The sequence below is a fragment of the Chiloscyllium plagiosum genome, unplaced genomic scaffold (genome assembly GCF_037043375.1).
Source record: "Chiloscyllium plagiosum isolate Xiang-an unplaced genomic scaffold, Cpla_swu_hap1 HiC_scaffold_10, whole genome shotgun sequence".
NCBI lineage: Eukaryota > Metazoa > Chordata > Chondrichthyes > Orectolobiformes > Hemiscylliidae > Chiloscyllium > Chiloscyllium plagiosum.
Genome location: NW_028270148.1, coordinates 65,405,980 through 65,427,149, shown reverse-complemented (window position 1 = coordinate 65,427,149; position 21,170 = coordinate 65,405,980).

The window sequence follows — 21,170 nt, the reverse complement described above, 5'->3', positions numbered from 1 at the left end:
AACAGTCACTGTTCAGAAGGAACCACTGCTTCTTCCCCGAACGGAGAATACAGAGGAGTTTTATACTCTTACAACAGTGAAGTGTGCGGGATGAGAAAATGGTGTGAATTGTACAACAAAGAGAAATAAAGTATATTCATTGAAAAGATTCAAGTGTCCAGTGTCTGATAATGAGTTTCTTAATTGACTCAGGAGATTCCGATCCTTGGCTGGAGTAGGTGTTAGTGGGCTTCATCCTGGTATCAATGTGTTTGTATTGTTGAGGGGGCAAGTGAGGTACCTTTGGTGCGTCCTTGTCTGGGTACCCTTTGTGAAGGCTTGACTCCTAGTGGGAGCAGCTGTGCCCTAAGGATGTCAGAGGCACTGGGCTATTGTGGAGCACAAAGCTAATTATCAGTTAATCTGAAGTATATTCTCTTGGTATGGAGCTGGATGAGACATGTCCTGAGGTATGTGTGATGTCTGGGGTGGCTGGTTTGGCCAAATTGTGGCATTGTGGGTAGGCTTAGTGGCTAAGTGGAGACATTTTGTGTTGACTGTTTTATGGCCATGTCACGGGGAGGCCGGGGCCTGTATTTTCTCCCACAATACACCTACGTTAAAAAGCAATGCAAGCAACAGAGGCTGACTGCCTGCAAGTAAACATAAATGGAATGAGGACTGAAAAATGAAGCTAAGAGACACATCTTGTGTAGATGCATGAGATGTGTGTGTATCCCTGCATGGAAAGCAAACTGGCAGAAGTGTGCATGTCGTAAATACTTCAGAGCTCCAAAATGAAGTCCTAAAGGACTGAAGTAGTGTGTAAATTGTTCTGAAAGCAGGCATGATGTTGTGGTGTGCGCATAATTTCGGTTACCAACTTGCTTGCATGAAGGGTTGAGAAGGGTCAACCCTAACCCTATTGCAGAAGCATGCAGGGATGTGGTGAAGGTAGAGTTGGTTGAAGAGAATTAGTGCCATCCAGTTTGTTGTGGAAGGAGAAGAGAATTGAAAATTGGGGTAGGCAGAAATACAGATTTGTGGCTGCAGTTAGAACAGCTATTATCTTACTGGATGGCAAAGCAATCACGAGGAACTGAATGGTCCACTCCTGTTCCTCATTCTGATGATTGTATCCATTAGTTGCAGAGAGATGAGGTGAGTTGGGCTAGCAAGTGCATGCAATTAAAATAGTCGCTCCCCATTAGCAAGTTCCTGAACTTTTTATTGAAAATGTTTTGATTTATCTCAAGATTTTCTTTTGCAGTTTTAACACATTTCACACCCTTGCTCACATTGCTCGAACCAGTGGAAATTTCTCCTATTGTACCTAATAGTCTAGTGCCTTGCTCAAATCAAGAAAACCGTCCAAAAAAGGAGCAACTGCTCAACTGCTATAAGAATTTCTGCTGAAGGAATCACCTCATAGATATTCCTGTCATCACAAGAGCATATTGGGCAAACAGGGATGAATTGACAACTCAAGATGGCATATTTTGCACAGAAATAGTCATTATCCCTAAGATATTGAGTCCCTAGGAGTCAATGAGTCGAGTCTGAGGAAGGCAAGAGAAGTGCTCTACTGGCCAAACAAGAGTAATGAAATCATATCAGCCCATGCAGAGCTTACAATGATTACCAAGCTAAGCAAGCAAGAGAGCCATTGGTGACAGATGAGATTTCCGATAAACCAGGGTAAAGCTGTAAATATAGACCTCCTCACTCTTGCAGGAAGTGATTACTTGCCACTGTAAGCTACTATTCTGTTAACTGGAAGGTGGACCAATTGACTTCAATGATTACCACTGTGGTTGCAGAATACCTGAAAGATTATAGCCAATTTGTGAAAGATAGATCATAAAATATAGATAATGTAGAAGTACTATCTACAGTCAAATGAAAAGGCAGCGATGATAAGCACCAACGAATAATAAACAATTTGATCCAATCTAATATGGGAGCAAACAAAGCAATCCTCAAATGGAGAAACATACCAGTTGTAGGCATATAAAATGAGTCCAAAGACTGATGTCACACTGCATCCAAACTATCTTCCAATAGAAACATTGCTCCTAAATCAAGGGTAGTTACAGGGGTGAGTGACAAAATCAAGTTGAAACAGCAGAAAGCCAAAACTCCTTTTTGACAAGATGGCTAACCAGTGCCAGAGTTAAGCATCAGAAAGCCAGTGAGGGAACAACCCATCAATTGGCCCAGTAAGTGTTCAGCCAATTGGCAACATAGGACCTATGTGAAGCAGTTGTCACTGAAGTGTGAAAATGAACGACAAGATATACTACTGCAACCACAGGCACATAAATGCAACTGGAGAAGCTGTTTCCCAACTGAATGTGGCCGATCAGGAAATGTGAACCTACTATCTGTACAGACCACAGATTAACCATCAGTCCCAGGGGCTCAGTGCACCCCAACATCAGAAACAGATAAATGACAGCAGGTGATATGGGATTGACACTCCAGGGAGAAGAAACATCATTTCATTTGAATTGTCATTGACAATATACATACCAAAAAGGAAACAAAGTTAAAAGTCACAAAGCACCAGGTTACAGTCCAACAGATTTATTTGGAAGCACTAGCATTCGGAGCACTGCTCCTTCATCAGGTGGTTGTGGAGTATAAGATCATAAGACACAAAAGTTATAGCAAATGTTTACAGTGTGATGTAACTGAAATTATATATTGAAAAAGACCTGGATTGTTTGTCAAATCCCTCATCTTTTAGAATGACCATGTTGGTTTCAGTTCTTTCATATGTAAATCGCAGAACTTTTTAAAAGTTACATTCTCAAGTGAACTTTAACAATTGGTGTCATGTCAGCCCAGATAATGCATTGAAGGTGTGAGGTGCCCCGTGCGAGACTGTCTGTGCCACAATGTTCAAACTGATTCTAATCCAAAAAACGGATTTACAGAATCTTACATGGCTTTTTGCAGTTTATGCAATTTTTGAGCAAAACAAACTGTAATTCTGCAAGTACAACTTCACTCCACAAACTTATATGTGTGTATGTGCATGTGTGTGTGTGTGGGGGGGGGGGGGGGGGGGGGGGGATTATGAGTGTCTGTGAGAGAGTATGTGTATGTGTGTGAGTGTGAGTGTAAAGAGGTACAAGTCTGTAAGAGGGTGCGTATGAGCGTGGGAGTGTACGTGCGAGCATATCATCTGGAACCAATATCTCAGGTCACTCTCCATGACAGCAGCCACATACACCTTACATCCACAGGTGCTGGCATTCGACATGTACCATCCTCATCACACCCTCATGGTATTATCAGATGACTGAGGTCACACTGACCGATGATGCCATCCTCAGGCAGACAAGGTTTAGTGCCATGACCTCCTCCACTGCTCCTGTAGAAAGAGGACAAATCTACTTTCCAATACTTCAACCACACAACCTCCAGGTTTCTGTCTGAAAAGCAGGGTGCCATTTTCCCCTGATCTGTCATGTCCAGGACATATATCATGTAACATGCAGGGCAACAACACACTGACAGTGCTTAATCAGTTTTTAAGTTTTTTGAAAATGGTGTCATTACTGGACGTCCCAAGGTATCCCAACAGTAATGAGTGCTTCCACCTATGGTAAGTGAGAGAATCAAGTTTCCATTGGACGAGCGGGGCTCCATTGTGGCGTCGTAGGTAGTTAATGAAGCAAGTTTGAAACAAAACCATGAGAAAACGCATTAGTCGTCATCGACAGAAACCGTCATGAAGCTTGAATGAAATGATGGTTTTCCAAAATTTGGTAAGTCTCAGATATCTGTGTGCAATGCATGCACAGAGTGTGATGAGAATAAAGAACCAATAATGCATGAGAACAGTGTGTGCATATTGAATAACTTGTGAAAATCACAACAATAAATCATATTGCATGCCTTTTTTTGTTTTGTTTTGGAATGGAAAGTTTTTTTTATATATGGAAAGTTAAATGTTTGGGATAAAATTGCAATATTATATAAATGTACCCCCTGATTTGCTGTTGTTGTATATCCTTTACTATGAGGGATTACACAGGCATCTATCTTACAACCAATTCAATAAAGACACAGAATAAGTCAGACTGTTCTCCTGTGAGCTTGTAACAATAATTCTCTACATTATGACTTTCCGGTTTATCTGTAACAGTAGGAAAGCCCCAAAGACCAATAATGCACTACTCCAAAGCAGGAAGCAAAGCCACAGAAAATCAAGTCTATATTCCTTTGTGCATCTCCATATATATTACAGAATCAGTATCATCTCACGCCATATAGATAAAGTTAGAAAAAATAAAACATAGCTTCGAAACAGCTCAATCTGATTTGGTCACCATGTTTTTGTATTGACGCAACCAAAGTATTACCTGTTAAGCAGAATATTTTAAAAGAATAAGGGGGTAAATTTACTTTTGGGTAATTAGTGTGAAATGGGTGACATTGAATTAGCTGTCAGTGAATCTAATGACTGATTTTTTTTTGCATTGAAGTCAATGGGAGGGAATATCAAGTAGTTTGTATAATGTTGGCTATTACAATAAGTTAGACTTACATGTCCTATTATCAGTTCAGTGACTATATCTTTGTAAATGTTTGCATCCTCTCTTAGTATTTTTCCTGTAACTTTATTGGATAAATCTCAGTAGGTTTAAGGTTGAGAGTTGGATAATTCAACTCAACTCTTGTCAGACTGTTCACTACATGGAAACAACTACTGTATATGTAAACTTTAGATGGTTTCAGATGGGTAATTCTTTCCAATATCAATGACACTCAAATTATCCTTATACTCACAATAACTTGAAATGTTTTGAGGACCCAATCTTTGAAAGTGTTTAAAAATTAAATAATTTGATTCAGGATGGAAGACTGTCATAAAACTGTCCTTTCACCTCTAAAACCTGGACTGGAATTCAAGACAGACTGGTAGGTTGACGATATCATTCTGCTGCCCAAATGAAATTAGTGCAGATGGTTACTATTTAGTTTCGAGTCCATTTGAATCTAACATCAAAACACTGGCCATGATGCTGTACTAATTTAATTAATCTGGAAATCTCTCTTGGTGAAGTTGGTGTGCCAGTCCCCAGAGTTCGACTGAATTGTTAGAGCAGAGCAGAAGCGTTTTAATCTTGTCCAATTTCTGTCAAGGGAGTACTTATAGAGACAAAAAAAAAGTAAAAGATAATGGTCAACTGATGAGTACAAAAAAAATTATTTAGAAATATCCATATTTTGAAGATTAACTAATACAACTTAATCCAATTTGAGAGCCTATGAATAATAGCAAGGCATTGAGCTGTAATTTTTTTCTCATAACAGAAAGTTCTCTCAACGCAGACACTTGAATTGATTTTCTAAGTATGATTATAGGCAAGTAAAACACAAAAACTTGATACTGCTTTAATTACTGGGCCATTCACCAAACATCACAATCATTCCTCTTCTGTATATATCACAGTCGTGAAAACAAAATCAGATTTATTGCCAAATGTAGATAGTGATGGAATAACAAGGCTCCTGGATAAATATGTTTCAATTTATGGATAAATGACAGAAATATGTAAAACATTTTATGAATTGTTAGTAATATCTAAACTAAAGTTGGATTGATTAGTTTGGAATTAACTATTTGTATTCCTAATTACAGTAAAATGAGAAATCTCACCCAAAATTTATTTCGTGCTTATCTGCATAATATACTCGATGCACATCAAACTAGTTAATCAATACAGACTCGCTTTGAAAATTGTATATTACAACAGGTTTTATTATTTACAGTTAATTCCTGAACTCGCCATTACAGTTAACAAAATAAACTTTTAAAAAAATATTTCAGTTACAGCCACAGAGCAACTATCCGCCTGAGATATTGCTGAGAATTGTAATCTCTCAAAAGTGGGAGCTTAGGTGATTAGTGTTAGTGTTAAAAAACTGATTCCCAACTGCTTTCAATTTTAATGGGGGCAGGATGGGACTGGGCAGCAAATCCTCTTGAAGGGATCAGATTGGCAATTTGAGTATTATAATGAGGCTGCATACTTCATAAACAATTTTAAAGTTTTCCCTGGACAGCAGGGGTAAAACCGTAGTTACTACGAACATTTTATTTTAATTATTTACCTCCTGTTGTCCTCACTATCATTGATGCAAGACCTGGGATATTTTTGTTCATGAAATATAAAATTAAGAAACAGTTGAAAACATAGGACATACTAAAGGCCGTGACAATATCCTGGCTATAATACGAAACACTTGTGGTCCAGATTTGGTCATGCCCCTGAACTGTTCAAGTACATCTATCACACTGGGTTTTCTCTGGCTGGGTTAGACAAGTTTTTGATTAATAAGAGAGTCATGGTTTATCCAGTGGCGTTTTAGAGGATGTGCTGGTAGGCAGAAAAAATTGAGTCAAGGCCACAACCAGATCAAGCAGGATCTTAATGCTCGAAGGCCTAATGGCCTAGTGTAAGAATGTTAACTTATCAACGCTAAGTGATTAGAAATTATTGAAGAAGAAAGTGATTTGGATGCCCAGGTACATAAACCACATAGACCTTGTGTAGAGCTATAACAGATGATGAAAATGGCTGATGGGATTTATCAGCATTTATCAAATAGTGGCTGGAATTCAGATGTGAGAAAGATATGCTTCAGTGCACCAGCTGGAATTATTCCAAGACAAAGAAAAATGAACACCTTCTGTAATGGACACTAAACCCACACAATGCTATTTTGCCATTCAGTGGGAAATTAAAAATTACTTCTGAACACTCCAGAGTTATGCAGTTCCTGATAGTCCCTGAAGTCCAATTAATAATTTTCAGCACAATGGCCCAAATCGTGCAGTCAGTGGCAATGCCAGGGTGCTTGCTGCTGACTGTGATTAAAGTTGCACCCTTACCTTAGGTCTCAGCTGTGGTTCATTTGGAGTGCAGTTGCCTGTGAGTTATAAGGTTCAGGGTTTAAATCCCACTGCAGGGCTCAAATGCAACAATCAAGGATGACCCTCCAATTCAGTACTGAGTGAGAACTGTACTCTCAGAGGTGCTGTTTTCTCACATGGAGCTTTAACTGAGGCCCATCTGCCTGTTTGGCTGGATTATAAAAGATTGTGAGCATTATTTCCAAGAAAAAGCAGGAGAGTTCTTCCTGGTTAGCTGATCAATATTTATCCCTTAATCAACATCGCACACACAAAAAAGAAATCTGGTCATTATCAAGTTGCAGTTTGTATGAATTTGCTGAATGCAAATTAGTTGTCACACTTCCTATGATACAAGACTGACTATATTACATACTTGTGAAAACTGTTTTAAGAGCGTCCTGTCCCTGCTGAGGAACACAGACATTCACATAAATACCAAAGGGGCTAATGAGGTGTTTATTGTTCAAGTTTTTTTAAATTTACATTTGAGGCCTTCGCAGTACAGTTTCTGCCTATAATCATTTTCAGTCCAGGTCTTAAACCTTTGGTTAACAATGTGAAAAACCTGCAGCAATTTTCTGAGGCAAGTTCAGGGCATCATTCCCTAATCAGCAATAGTGGAATCAGTATCAGAAGGATCCAGACAGGGGTCATTGCAGCGTACAGCTGCCCATCAGAAATTTAAACTGCACATGTCAGGACTCTTTCGACATCTTGATGCTCAACAGCAGTGAGCATCCCAAAGTTCACCTCTAGGTCGATGGGAAGATCTGACTCAATATTCCCAAAGTACAGTTAGTATTTTGTTGTAAAATGCTGTGTGTATTTTAAAGAGTTAGAGAACTTCATCAGTCTAAGGTATAAGGTTTTTGCTACACCTCCTCCTTCCTCAACGCAGTCTGATCACTGCTTTTGTTTGTTAATCTTGCAATATGATGCCCTAATAGTGGAAATACTAAATTAAAAATGTTTTAATTGCTTTAATATGTGACTGTGAATTATGTAATATTGTCAATGAAAATTCACTTGCCACTTAGGCGAGCACTGAAGAAATTGTTTTGCAGCAAGATGATCTCTTGTTATGTTATTTTCTCAATTCATCATTCCTCTTTGGAGTTATAATAGGACACTTCTGTGAATATTAAGAAAGTGCTGCATTAATATGATGGCCAATTTTCAACTGAGCCATTTCATTCATGTTCCAAATCGACTTTCATTTTCTCTCCCATTAAATATCATGGCAATAGTGAAAAACAAACTGTGACTTCTCCCAGAACCATGTGAAATAATTAACAGAGGCTGGTATCCAGTCACCAAGTCACCCTTTAGATACACATGAACAGTCCTTGACTATAGTGCTGTCTCATTCAGAGTCAGTGTCAGTATCTCTGACACTCTCCCTTTTCATAAGGCAGCCAGGGCTCATTGATTGAACCAGATCAACAGCCCAAATCAGAGAACTCATATTCTTGACATCCAGCTGGCTGTTCTCATTATAATCACTACACTCTGGTCAATATTCTTCTGTTGGCCAACAATACACAAGAAAAGCCTCTGGTTATTAATCACATTGTTGTATGTGAGACCTTGTTGAATACAAGATGATTGCCAATTTTCTAGTTCAAAACTCAAATGAATTTAGTTAATAAAAAACTAAAGTCACCATAAGCCTGTTCTCTCATTGGACAGCGATAATTGATGGTGGTTTAACCTGAAGATCACTGTGCCTCAGGTGAGGGGACAGTTTGAGAAGGTAGTACCCTCATGGTGACCTCAGGCAGAATGGGAATATTCAAGTCACTGTGCATGCAAACCAGAGTGCCACCAGAATGAAACAACTGCCAATTTACTCAACATAATAAATGAAATATTACATTTTGAGTTGTCTTAAAAGATGTGCTCAAAGTTATTAAAATGCAAGTTTTTCTCTATCATTGCCAGGCAACCATCTGCCTGAAACATTGTATGGAATCATCCCACAATGATGTGGGCATTAGGGATAAAGTTGGGAGAATCATGTGAGATAGCCAGTTGCTTTGGGATTTCAAACTGCAAAAGATTTCCCATCTTCAAGACCTGTTGTTCATTGAGATTCTTGCTAGTGCATGGTGAGACACCTAGCTTCATGCATTAATATTTTCATTATTGTGAAATGTGGTTTGATTGGTGTGCAGATTCCCATTCTTCCAGCTGCAGGATCGAAGCTTGATGAATACAATTCAGAGCTGTAAACTGACAACTCCAGCTCACTTATATTTTCTTTCAGATTTCCAACAATTACCATCTCAGGGTATTCTCCATGGGCAGTGACCGTACACACAGCCTGCTCTCCACAGGACCTCAAGGTCCCTGTCACCATAGTGGGTTGCCTATTTCACTCTGAAAGAAACTGGACAGTGCAGCAATAGACAGTCAGCTCTTGACCAAGTACAAGGCTAGACTTCAAAGGTGGCACTAGCACCAGAAATCCCAGCATCTCCCATTAGTGACTAATACTTCTGCCTGTGGCAAGCGGAAGAATATGATGGTCTGGCCACAATAGAGGTGTGATGCATAGGTAATGAGGCAAATTTGAAAAGATAACATGAGAAAATTCACTAGGGCTTTTGGAAGGAAATCTTCCAAAACTTGGCAAATTTGGCAAATTAGCCAATTCTGGTAGGATTCTGCCCATGTTGCCAAAAGGAGAAAGACCGAAGCGTTCTCATAACAATAATTATGCACAGAAAATATGTGTTAATTATTACACTAATCTCTTATCTGCTGTGTTGCAAAGTGTTGTATCTCTGTAGCACAGCTTATTACATCACATTGGTTCAGTGACACAAGCTGTTGCTTTCTCTGTTTTGCATGGTCAACGTTTTGTTCCATTGAGGAATTAAAGATATTATTTTTCTGTTTATTTGTTTCATTTCAAATGATACAGAAACCTTTATTTAAATAGGATTTACTCATCACAATTAAAAATAACTTTAAAACAATGACATTTTCTTGAAAAGTTGCACTCTAGGACAAGTTTAAATAAGTTGGTACTTATGAAAGGAATGATGCAAAAGCTAAAGAAAAAAAAACATTAAAGTCTCAGTGCCATCGTTATTATGGAAGTAAGCTGAGGAATACTCACTGTGCCAGTTCCAAATTCACACAGAATAGAACTTTAAAAATGCGATTCTGCATCAGAAGGAGAAGACAGTTGGTGCAAATGAATAATCCAAACTTGCAAATTACATGATAAAATGTCACAAGGAATATCTTCTTTAAGCAATAAAATTCAGTGCCAAGGCAGTGTGGAGTAATATCAGATTAAAGGGTTGGGTATATAAAAATATTTTGGGTTTTCATATATATGCCTGTAAACATCTTGGAGAATATTTCTATCATCTTTTATTTAAAACAGTTACAGTGTCGGGTCAAGTTATGGTAACTGGTAATTAGAACATATTAATACTCGGGAATCAGAATTAAATTATTCCAGTATAAAATACAACTCTATTAAAAACTAACAAGTTGACAATGCCAGCAGGCATGTGTTGCTCTGGCAGTGTCTGCCTTGGCACTAGTCCTACCTGCTAGAGAGCAGCTGGCACAAATCAGCTTGTGAACTTCAAATGCTTGTCAAGGTTTTCTTTATTTCCTTACAGCTCTATCAGTCGTGTTTGCCTTCAGACACTCACTGACAGACGGCCTGCATTGTGTCATTAGACTGGTGGTTGAAGGCAAGGATCTCAACCACTGACTCTAACTCTAAGTCTCTTTTACTTGGCGTTTAGTGCAAAAGGTGCAGCCCATTTTAATAATAGTACATCCTGCTGATTATTAACCTCGCAGATCTAATTGGCCTGCATCTTGTGGACTGCAACCAGCAGGTGGGTAATCCTGACAAAGCTTGGCTCATTCTCCTATCTTTCATCTCTGTAAATAAACATCTCGGGTCTGCTTCTCACACTGAATGTAAGAAATTTTCACAGGGAGAGAATTTTCTTCTCTGCATTTTGAGAAAGAAAAATGGTAACTTATTTTCACAGGGAGAGAATTTTCTCTCTACATTTTGAGAAAGAAACATGGTAACTTATTTGTAGAGAATGGGTTTTGTTATAGGTTATCTACCTGCATGAAAAAAATGAGTTGTGATCCTAGGCTGCTTAAACTCTGGAATTTACAATTCCTTCGATAGCATATCTGTATGCCAACTTATTATGTTAATTATCCCTCACGATTCTTTAGAAAAAGCACATTGATGTACCCCAAATACTAAAAATATTGTACATTAGTAGACACCCAATGCATTCAATCTGCCAAAAATATGGAACCAACAGATGGAAAGTAGAAACAGATGCCTAGCTTCTGTCTTCCATGCAAACCATTCAACAACAACCTTGAATGTATATAGCACCTTCACTATAGTAAAATTGCCCAGAAATTTTGTCAAACAAAATTAGACACTAAGTCATATATGATAATATTAGGGAGATGACAATAAATTTGGCCAAATTTGGTCAATTTTTAGATGTATCTTAAAAGTAGGGAAAGAAAGTTTGAGAGCCTGGGAGATTTTGTCAGGAAAATCCAGAGTTGAAGGGTTTAGCATCTGAATGCCCACAATTAATAGCGGAACAAAGATAATTTGAGATGCTCAAGAGGTCTGAGTTGCACAGTTTTAGAGTCATAGAGATGTACAGCATGGAAACAGACCCTTCGGTCCAAACTGTCAATGCCGACCAGATATCCCAACCCAATCTAGTCCCACCTGCCAGCACCCGGCCTATATCCCTCCAAACCCTTCCTATTCATATACCCATCCAAATGCCTCTTAAATGTTGCAATTGTACCAGCTTCCACCACATCCTCTGGCAGCTCATTCCATACACGTACCACCCTCTGTGTGAAAACGTTGCCCCTTAGGTCTCTCCTATACCTTTCCCCTCTCACCCTAAACCTATGCCTTCTAGTTCTGGACCCCCCTCCACCCCAGGGAAAAAACTTTGCCTATTTACCCTATTCATGCCCCTCAATTTTGAAAACCTCTATAAGGTCATCCCTCAGCCTCCGACACTCCAGGGAAAACAGCCCCAGCCTGTTCAACCTCTCCCTGTAGCTCAAATCCTCCAACCCTGGCAACATCCTTGTAAATCTTTTCTGAACCCTTTCAAGTTTCACAACATCTTTCCGATAGGAAGGAGACCAGAATTGCACGCAATGTTCCAACAACGGTCTAACCAATGTTCTGTACAGCCGCAACACGGCCTCCCAACTCCTATACTCAATACTCTGACCAATGAAGGAAAGCATACCAAACGCCTTCTTCACTCTCCTATGTACCTGCGACTTCACATTCAAGGAGCTATGAACCTGTACTCCAAGGTCTCTTGGTTTAGCAACACTCCCTAACACCTTACCAATAAGTGTATAAGTCCTGATAAGGTTTGCTTTCCCAAAATGCAGCACCTCGCATTTATCTGAATTAAACTCCATCTGCCACTTCTCAGCCCATTGGCCCATCTGGTCAAGATCCTGTTGTAATCTGAGGTAACCCTCTACTCTGTCCACTACACCTCCAATTTTGGTGTCATCTGCAAACTTACTAACTGTACCTCTTATGCTCGCATCCAAATCATTTATGTAAATGTCAAAAAGTAGAGGACCCAGACCCATCCTGGATGATTTTGCCCAAAACGTCAATTTTCCTGCTCCTTGGATGCTGCCTGACCTGTTGTGCTTTTCCAGCACCACTTTCATTTAAACACTGGTTTCCAGCATCTGCAGTCCTCACTTTTGCCAATCTTTGATGGTTGCAAGGCTGGAAGAAGTTAGAGAGATAAGGGGGAATAATTCTAACATACCTTCCATATTTTTTACACAATTTGATTCTTGTATTTTTTAGATGATGGGTAAGCTTTTGCAAGTCACTTGCCACAGAATACCCAAACCTTGCTTGCTTCTTGTAGCCAACTTAACCTATCATCTTGTTTTGCATGGGGAAGTGGGTTAAGTGCACAGGCCCCTTTTGTGTAACTACGTGTTCTATGTGACTTGTAGGGGCTAATTTGGGCTTGGCCTATACAGTGTCTTCTGGACTGATATGCAGCCTCACATCTGCGCAGCTTAGAGACATCAATGGATCAGGCCATGAAGGGATTTGAAAACAAGGGAGAGAATTTTAGAAATGAAACTTGCTTACCAAGAGTCAATGCAAATCTATATAAGATCAGGGGTCATGGATAAACTGACTTGGTGTTGAGTCATTGGAAAAATGTGGTCTTTTTACAAGATGTCTAACCTGATGTGAGGCCTGATTATGAATTAAGAAGATCTCCAAGTTACAGTGAAAGCCTGTAACTCAGAAGCAGTGAACAAACCTGTGTGATTAGTGCATTTTAATCAGTACTACACTGAACTATTCAACCACAACCTTCTACATATTCTGTCTATAAGAATATGAGAAATAATAGCAACAGGAAAAGGTCATCAGGAGCAACAAGCCTATCTTTTTTGATAGAAAGTTTGAGAAGATAATTAGACATTACTCAAGGAGTGGCACATATTATTTATCACTGCTACATGGCCACAGTAGATTAACATCTAATAAATCAGAGTTCTGAGAGAATCTAAGCTAGGGATTTGTGAGGCTCTGACAACTATTATGCAGGCATCACTGAGCACTGGGAAGGTATCAGCAGATTAGAAATAGGTCAATTCTAAAATAGTAACAAAACAAGCACATGCTTTTGAGGAAGTGATTGTAGAAATCATTATGATAGGATGCATCACAACTCCCTGAAGATATGTGACAAAGTTCCACCTGAAATATTATTAGCTAAACTCAAAACTATAGGAATTGAAGTTAAACCTTGAACATAATTTTTTTTAAAAAATTATGAAGACTAGAAAACAAAAATTACTGCTTAGAAGTTGAAGTTATATAAAGGTAGGGGAAAATATGGTAAAAACAAACAATGCTGGAAATCACAATGGGTCAGGCAGCAGAGCAAGCTAACATTTCCGAGTCAAGATGATGCTTCATCGGAGCTCTGATGTTGCTCTCTCTCCATGGATGCTGCCTGACCTGATGTGATTTCCAGCATTTTTTGCCTTCAGTACAGGTTCCAGCATCTGCAGTAACTTGCTTTTAGAAAGTATGGGTAAAATGTTCAGTGTTTGGCATTGAGGTTACTGGTGTCTCTGAATTACATAAATGACCTGGATTACAGACTCAATGCTGTGATCAAAATTTATAAAACTGGAAGGTACATTGAAATTGAAGGAAGCAGCTCAAAAATCGCTGAGTGAATTTGACAAAGAATTCACACATCAGAAGAATGGTCATGATTTGGAGATGCCGGTAGTTTACATTGTGATGTAACTGAAGTTATACATTGAAAAATACCTTGATTGTTTGTTAAGTCTCTCATCTTTTCGAATGACCATGATAGTTTCACTTCTTTCATATGTAAATCACAAAATGTTTTTATAAAAGTTACATTCCCAGGTTAACTGTAACAATTAGTGTTAGCCCAGAGAAGATGTTGAAGGTGTTGGCCTCCTGTGTTCTGTTGTCTGTGCCATAATGTTTAGACTGATTCTAACCTAATCATGGGGGAATGTGGGAGTGTGTGTGTCTGCAGGAGTGTGTGTGTGTGTTTGGCGTGGGGGGTTATGAGTGTCTGTGAGAGAGAGTGTATGTGTATGTGAATGTAAAGGGGTCTACGTCTGTGAGATGGTACGTGTGTGTGTCTAGGAGTGACCTTGGTCCTCGGTACCCATAGGGAGGGCTTCAACCGGGTCCTTGGTTCATGTCATACTACAGGTGACTACTATTGCACTATACACACATACAGACGCTCCTACACACACACACACACACAGGCACTCCTTTACATGGACACGCACACAGACAATCACACACACTCCTACAGACACACACACACTCCCACACTCACACATGCACCCTCTCACAGATGTAGACCCCTTTACACTCACACACACATATACACTCTCTCTCAAAGACACTCACAACTCCCTACCCCAGACACACACACACATGCACGCACACTCCTACAGACACACACACTCCCACACTCATACATGCATCCTCTCAGACTTAGACCACTTTACACTCACACACACATACATTCTCTCTCACAAACACTCACAACCTCCCACGCCAGACACACACACGCACTCTACAGACACACACACACTCCCACATTCACAGTGCACCCTCTCACAGCCTTAGACCCCTTTACACTCACACACACATATACAATCGCTCTCACTGACACTCACAACCCCCCACCCCCACCCCAGACACACACAAACCCACAAACACATATAAGTTTGTGGGGTGAATTTGTGCTTGCAGAATTACATTTTACTTTGCTCAAAAACTGCATGAATCCATGTAAGACTCTGTTAACTCATTTTAACATTAGAATCAGTCTAAACATTATGGCACAGACAGCAGAACACAGGGGGCTAACACTTTCAACATCTTCTCTGGGCTGACACCAATTGTTACAGTTAACCTGAGAATGTAACTTTTAAAAACAAGTTTTGTGATTTAAATATGAAAGAAGTGAAACTATCATGGTCATTCTAACAGATGAGAGACTTAACAGAAGAATGGTGACTTAGATTGAGCATAAATATGTTCAAAATATCATACATAGGAACGTAAAATAAGGTATAAGAATGTACAAACTCCATGATAGGTTTGACATAGTTAAAGATTAAGCTGAGAGAAACCTCTTACTTGACCTAAATACAAATGTACAAACATGAAAATTAGGAGCTGGAGTCAACCACTTGGCTCCTCAAAGTATCCGTTATTCAAAAAGATCCTGGCTGATCTGATTGAGGCCTCAACAACACATTCTCACCTATACCGAACAAAAATTGATTCCCATATTTGTCAAGGGAAGGAAATCCGCTGTTCTTACCCAGCTGATATACATGTGCCTCCAGACCTCCGATAATATCGCCAATAGAGGAGCCCAAGACATAGTGATAATGTCACTGGACGAGTAATCCTAACTCTGTCCCTCTCCCTAAACCTCAAATAACCTTCAGGGCATGAGATCGCCCCTCTACATGGCAGATAGTGAAATTTAAATTAGATGAAAATTTGGGGGAATTTAAAAGCTTTTCCAATTGTAATTATTGACAATTCATAAAAATTATAATGTCATTTAGGGATGGAAATCTGGTTCCAGATACTCAGAAATGTGATTGACTCTTAACTGCCTTCATAACCATCTTGGAGAACCAATCAGTTCAAAGGAAACTAGGGAAGGACAACAAATACTGCCCACCTCGAGATACCTACTCTCATGGACCCCATTTTGTTTTAGAAACTCTTTCTACCTTTCCATCAGAAGTACTGAATGATGCCATCTCCATTGCTCTTTGAAGAAGATTTATTGTACCAAAGATTTATTACCTTCTAAGAGAAAATAAAAATCATCCTAACTTCAATCTTAAGTGTGCAAGCCCAAGGAGATGAAAAATGCGCACAGTACTCCAGGTGTAGTCTCACCAATATAACTCTAACAGTTAAAAAACATTTTGCTCTTATATCCCATTCTCTCAAAATAAATGACAGCATTATATGTGACTTCCAAATCATCTACTGGTCTTGCATTCTAACTGTTTGTGATTTATGTGCCAGGACACCATGATACCTCTGTTCCTCAGAGTTTGTAATCTCTCTCCAATTATACAATATTCTGGTTTTGTACTCTTCCTGCCAAAATGGACAAGTTCATGTTTTCCCATCTTATGCCTTTTTCACTTACTTTCCTACGTACCTTTGTTTTATCACCAAATTTAGCAACTATAAGTTCACTTCTTCTATCCAAATCATTGAGATCCTCATGCAACACCATTCAACTCATTCTGCCAACCTGAAAATGACCCATTTATTTCTACACTCTGCTATCTATGAACCAACCAATCCTTTGTCCATGCTAATATGTTATCCCCTAGTTTATGAATGCTGTCCCAAAAAGCAGATCTTCAATTCATTGTTTGCTGCAGTTTCAACCTGAGTCATTACCTTAGGAGTTTTTGGCTGTGGTGCTCTTGTCTTCCACACTCCCATGAGGAGACAGGATCCAAGTCCACTTCAATTGAGATGGGAATTGGTCTCATGCTTATACATAGACTTAGAATCCCTACAGTGTGGAAATAGGCTCTATGGCCCAACAAGTTCATGCTGACTCTCTGCAACCAACCCAGACTCATTCCCCTACCCTAATATTCTATATTTATCCCTGACTAATGCAACTAACCTACACATCCCTGAATACTATGGGCAATTTAGCATAGTCAATTCACCTAACCTGCACATCTTTGGATTGTGGGTGGAAACTGGAGCAACCCCAAGCAGACACGGGGAGAATGTGCAACTCCACACAGACAGTCACCTGAGGTTGGAATTGCACCCAGATCCCTGGCAGCAGTACTAACCACTGCACCACTGTGCTGCCCGCTATTCTGAACCAGAGACTGTCAAGCCAATGAAGCATTTGCAACAACCTTTAGCCAGATGTATCGAGTGGAAGATCCATCTTGGCCACCTCCAGAGGTCCCCAGCAACACAGATGCTAGTGTTCAAACAATTCAATTAACCAATGTGATATCAAGAAATAGTTGGAGGCACTGAATACAGCAAAGACTATAGGCCCTGACAACGAAGGAGCTCCAGCAAGACTGGAGTCAATTGGAATCAGTGGGAAAACTCTCCACTAGTTGTACTCACTATACCAGTTTTTACCATTACAGGCATTCACTAAGGCTCCCTAGACAGCATTTTCCAAACCCATGACTAATTCCATCGAGAAGGACAAGGGCTGCTGATACATAGGAACACCATCACCTGCAAGTTCCCCTCAAAGCCACTTACCTAACAGACTTGTAAATATATTGATGTTCCTTCAGTGTTGCTGGATCAAATAACTGGAACTCGCTCCCTCACAGTATTGTGGACGTACTTCCAGAATGGATTGCAGCAGTTTAAGAAAGAAGATCACCACCATCTTCTGAAGGGTATCTAGGGTCAGCCCAGCAGTGCCCAAATTATCTGAAAGAATGAAAAAAACTGAGCTAATGGCACTTGAAATAACCCCCGCTCCCCCCACCCCCCCCACCACCCCCCAACAGTGTCCAATCTCGAACCCTCCTTTTCATCACTAAGATACTTGAACATTTAGTTGCCTCCCAGATCATGCATAATTCTTTCACAACTCCTGATCTAAATGCCTCCAAACAGGATCCTATCCTTGCCATGGAGCAAAAATGATAGTTAGCCTAAGTCATGATAACATCTACTTTAACTGTGACATCATTGATCTTTCATCCACTCCTCCAGATTTGCTCTACTTAACTTTTCTGAATTTCTTTGACACAATCAATCACACAGTCCTTTTTCAACACCTCTGGTCCAATATTTGGCTTCATTGGAAACATTCAAAGGATGTGCAATCCTATCAATACAAGGGCATCTCACACTCCATACCTATAGCGGTCACACAAAAATGTACCTGTCTATCATTGTCACCATTGCATTCTTCCCCAGTGTGTCTGTTGTCTAGCTACTCACCTGTCAACTAGCCTTGATTGACCATAACTTTCTCCAGCTTAGCAATGGAAGACTAAAGCCATCGTCTACCACCCCATCACAGAATGATAACATTATTAATAATATTTTTTACTCATTCACAGGATGATGGCATTGCAGGCCAGTCCAGGATTTATTGCACATCCCTAATTGCCCAGAGGGCAGTTAAGAGTCACCACATTACTGTGTGTCTGGAGTCACATATAGGCCAGACCAGGTAGGGATGGCAGTTTCATTCCCTAAAGGATATTAGTGAACCAGATGGGTTTTTCCCAACAATCAACAATGGATTCATGATTATCATTTGACTCTTAACTCCAGATATTTTTATTGAATTCAAATTCCACCATCTGCCGTGATGGAATTCAAACCCAGGTCCCCAGAAATTGGTCTCTGGATTGACAGTCCAGAGATAATACCACTAGCCATTGCCTGCCTTCTTATTATAACAATAATATTAATCAGACTAATGATTTCATCCTCAATCCAGCTACTTTCTTAGACTGGGTCTGGCTGCTCACTATTATACTGTGCATTGACAATTGCAATTAGTATAACCTTAATATAAGAAAAATATTTTTCTGGTTCTTTCATGGGCTATGTGCATTGCTGGCATGATCTATATTTATTGCCTTTCCCTACTTGCTCTTGTGATGGTTGTGAGAAGCTTCTTGAATCACTGCAGTCTATGAGGTGTTGAGGTAGGAAATAAGTTCAAAACTATTGACCTATCTACAAGGAACAGCGATCAAGGTTTGTGTAAAAATTTGTAGCTTGGGTGCTGGTTGCCATAGTTATGGGTATGTTCACCAAACTGGGAAGGTGATTTGCAGATGTTTTGTCCCCTTTCTCGGTGCTATAGTACAAGTCAGGATGCTGAGTGGCTCAGAAGGAAACTTGCAGGCATCCTATTCTAATGTATCCATCGCCCTTTCCATTTTCAGTGGGAAGATCACTGGTTTTGGAATGTGCTGTCAAAGCAGACTTGGTAAATTGATGGAATGCGTCTTATAAATTGTATACACTACTATCACTGTGTGCCAGTGTTGGAAGCTGTGAATGTTTAAGGTAATGGATGAAGTGCCAAACAAGGAGTTACTTTGTCCTGAATAGACTCAAGCCTCTTGAGTGTTGTTGGACTTGCTCTCACTGAGGCAAGTGGAAGGTATTTCATCACACTCCTGACTTAAGCCTGGATAGGCTTTAGAGAGTCAGAAGATTGGCATTTCAACCACATAATTCCAAGCCTCTGACCTTCTCTTGAATCCACACTGTTTGTATGACTGGTCCTTTTCAGTTTATAATCAACAACAGCTCCAGGGTGTTGATAGGCTGGATTCAGCAATACTTATGCCACTGAAATGTCAAGGAATGATGCATGGAGTTGGGTTCTGCGTGGGTCACTCAGCTCCTTTATCAATTTGGCCATGGTCCCTTGACATCGAGGTAGCATTTGACTGACCTCAGCAACAAGAATTTGCTCTTCCTCAGAAACTGAAGCAGCTAATCCAGGCTTGAGTTGTTAAGTGACAAATCACATTAATGAAACAAGTGCCAGGCAATGACCATCTCCAATGAGAGAAAATCCAAGCATTATCCCTTGACATTCAGTGGCTGGAGTAGATGCTGCAAGTACTTGGGGAAGTGTCTAATATTCAAGATGAGTGACTATGGCTTGACAGATTGGCAGCCTTGTTGCAGGAGGCGGAAAGTAAAAGGGAGACGAGACAATTATCTGGGCACACATTGTATAAGCAGTTAGATCACCATTGTTTAAAAATACTCTTTCTTGGGATGAATGATGTTTGCAAGTATTTGTTGCTGATCCTGACAGAAGATGATGGTGATCAGGTCACTGCAATTCACAAGAATCTGGATTTGGCAAGATATTCAATGGCCTCACATGTATGATCAAGATCAGTGAATCAATTTTTAATTGCTACTTCTGATCAACTGATCCACTAGCCTTACACACTACACATTGTATTGGAGCCTCAACACTGAGCTACCAAATGTTCCATCATTCGTGACTCAGACTTCACATTTGAAGCTTAACATGAACCTCTCCCACTTACTTCTGCTCCAAGGCTCACCACCCACATTTCACAGCTTACACATGCTGCCAGTTATTCAATCAGGTCAGCCACATTAACCAAGCAGTTTGCAACCCACTCCCTCTTGGCACAAAACTAAAACACAAAGCTCCAAACTGAGGCAGCCTGACACTGCTGAATGTCCTGACCATGGAGGAGATGGCGCTTGGTGTTACTGCGGCAGATGGGACTGGGATCATGAGCAGAGAATGAAATGGTGAAAGGTGAGAATATGATCGTACCTGATGCTTCTTCTCACATCCCACTTTCCCCAGATGCCAGACACTCTTCCAATTTACAAGCTGCAGGTGGTACAAAGGTTACATTGCTGAGGAGTCACCATGTGGGATTTACAGTGGCTGCATGGTGAACAACACTCTCAGAATGACACCATTCACCCCCTCACCTGTACCACTCCAGCAATGTGAGTCGGTCAATCAGCTAAAACTACTCCTACCCATGTGACCAAAGTGGTGCGGTCCAAAACCTGACCTCCTAGGATCAGAACTGCCTAAGGTTATCCTGCAAGTCTCCTCTACTGATAGTCGGC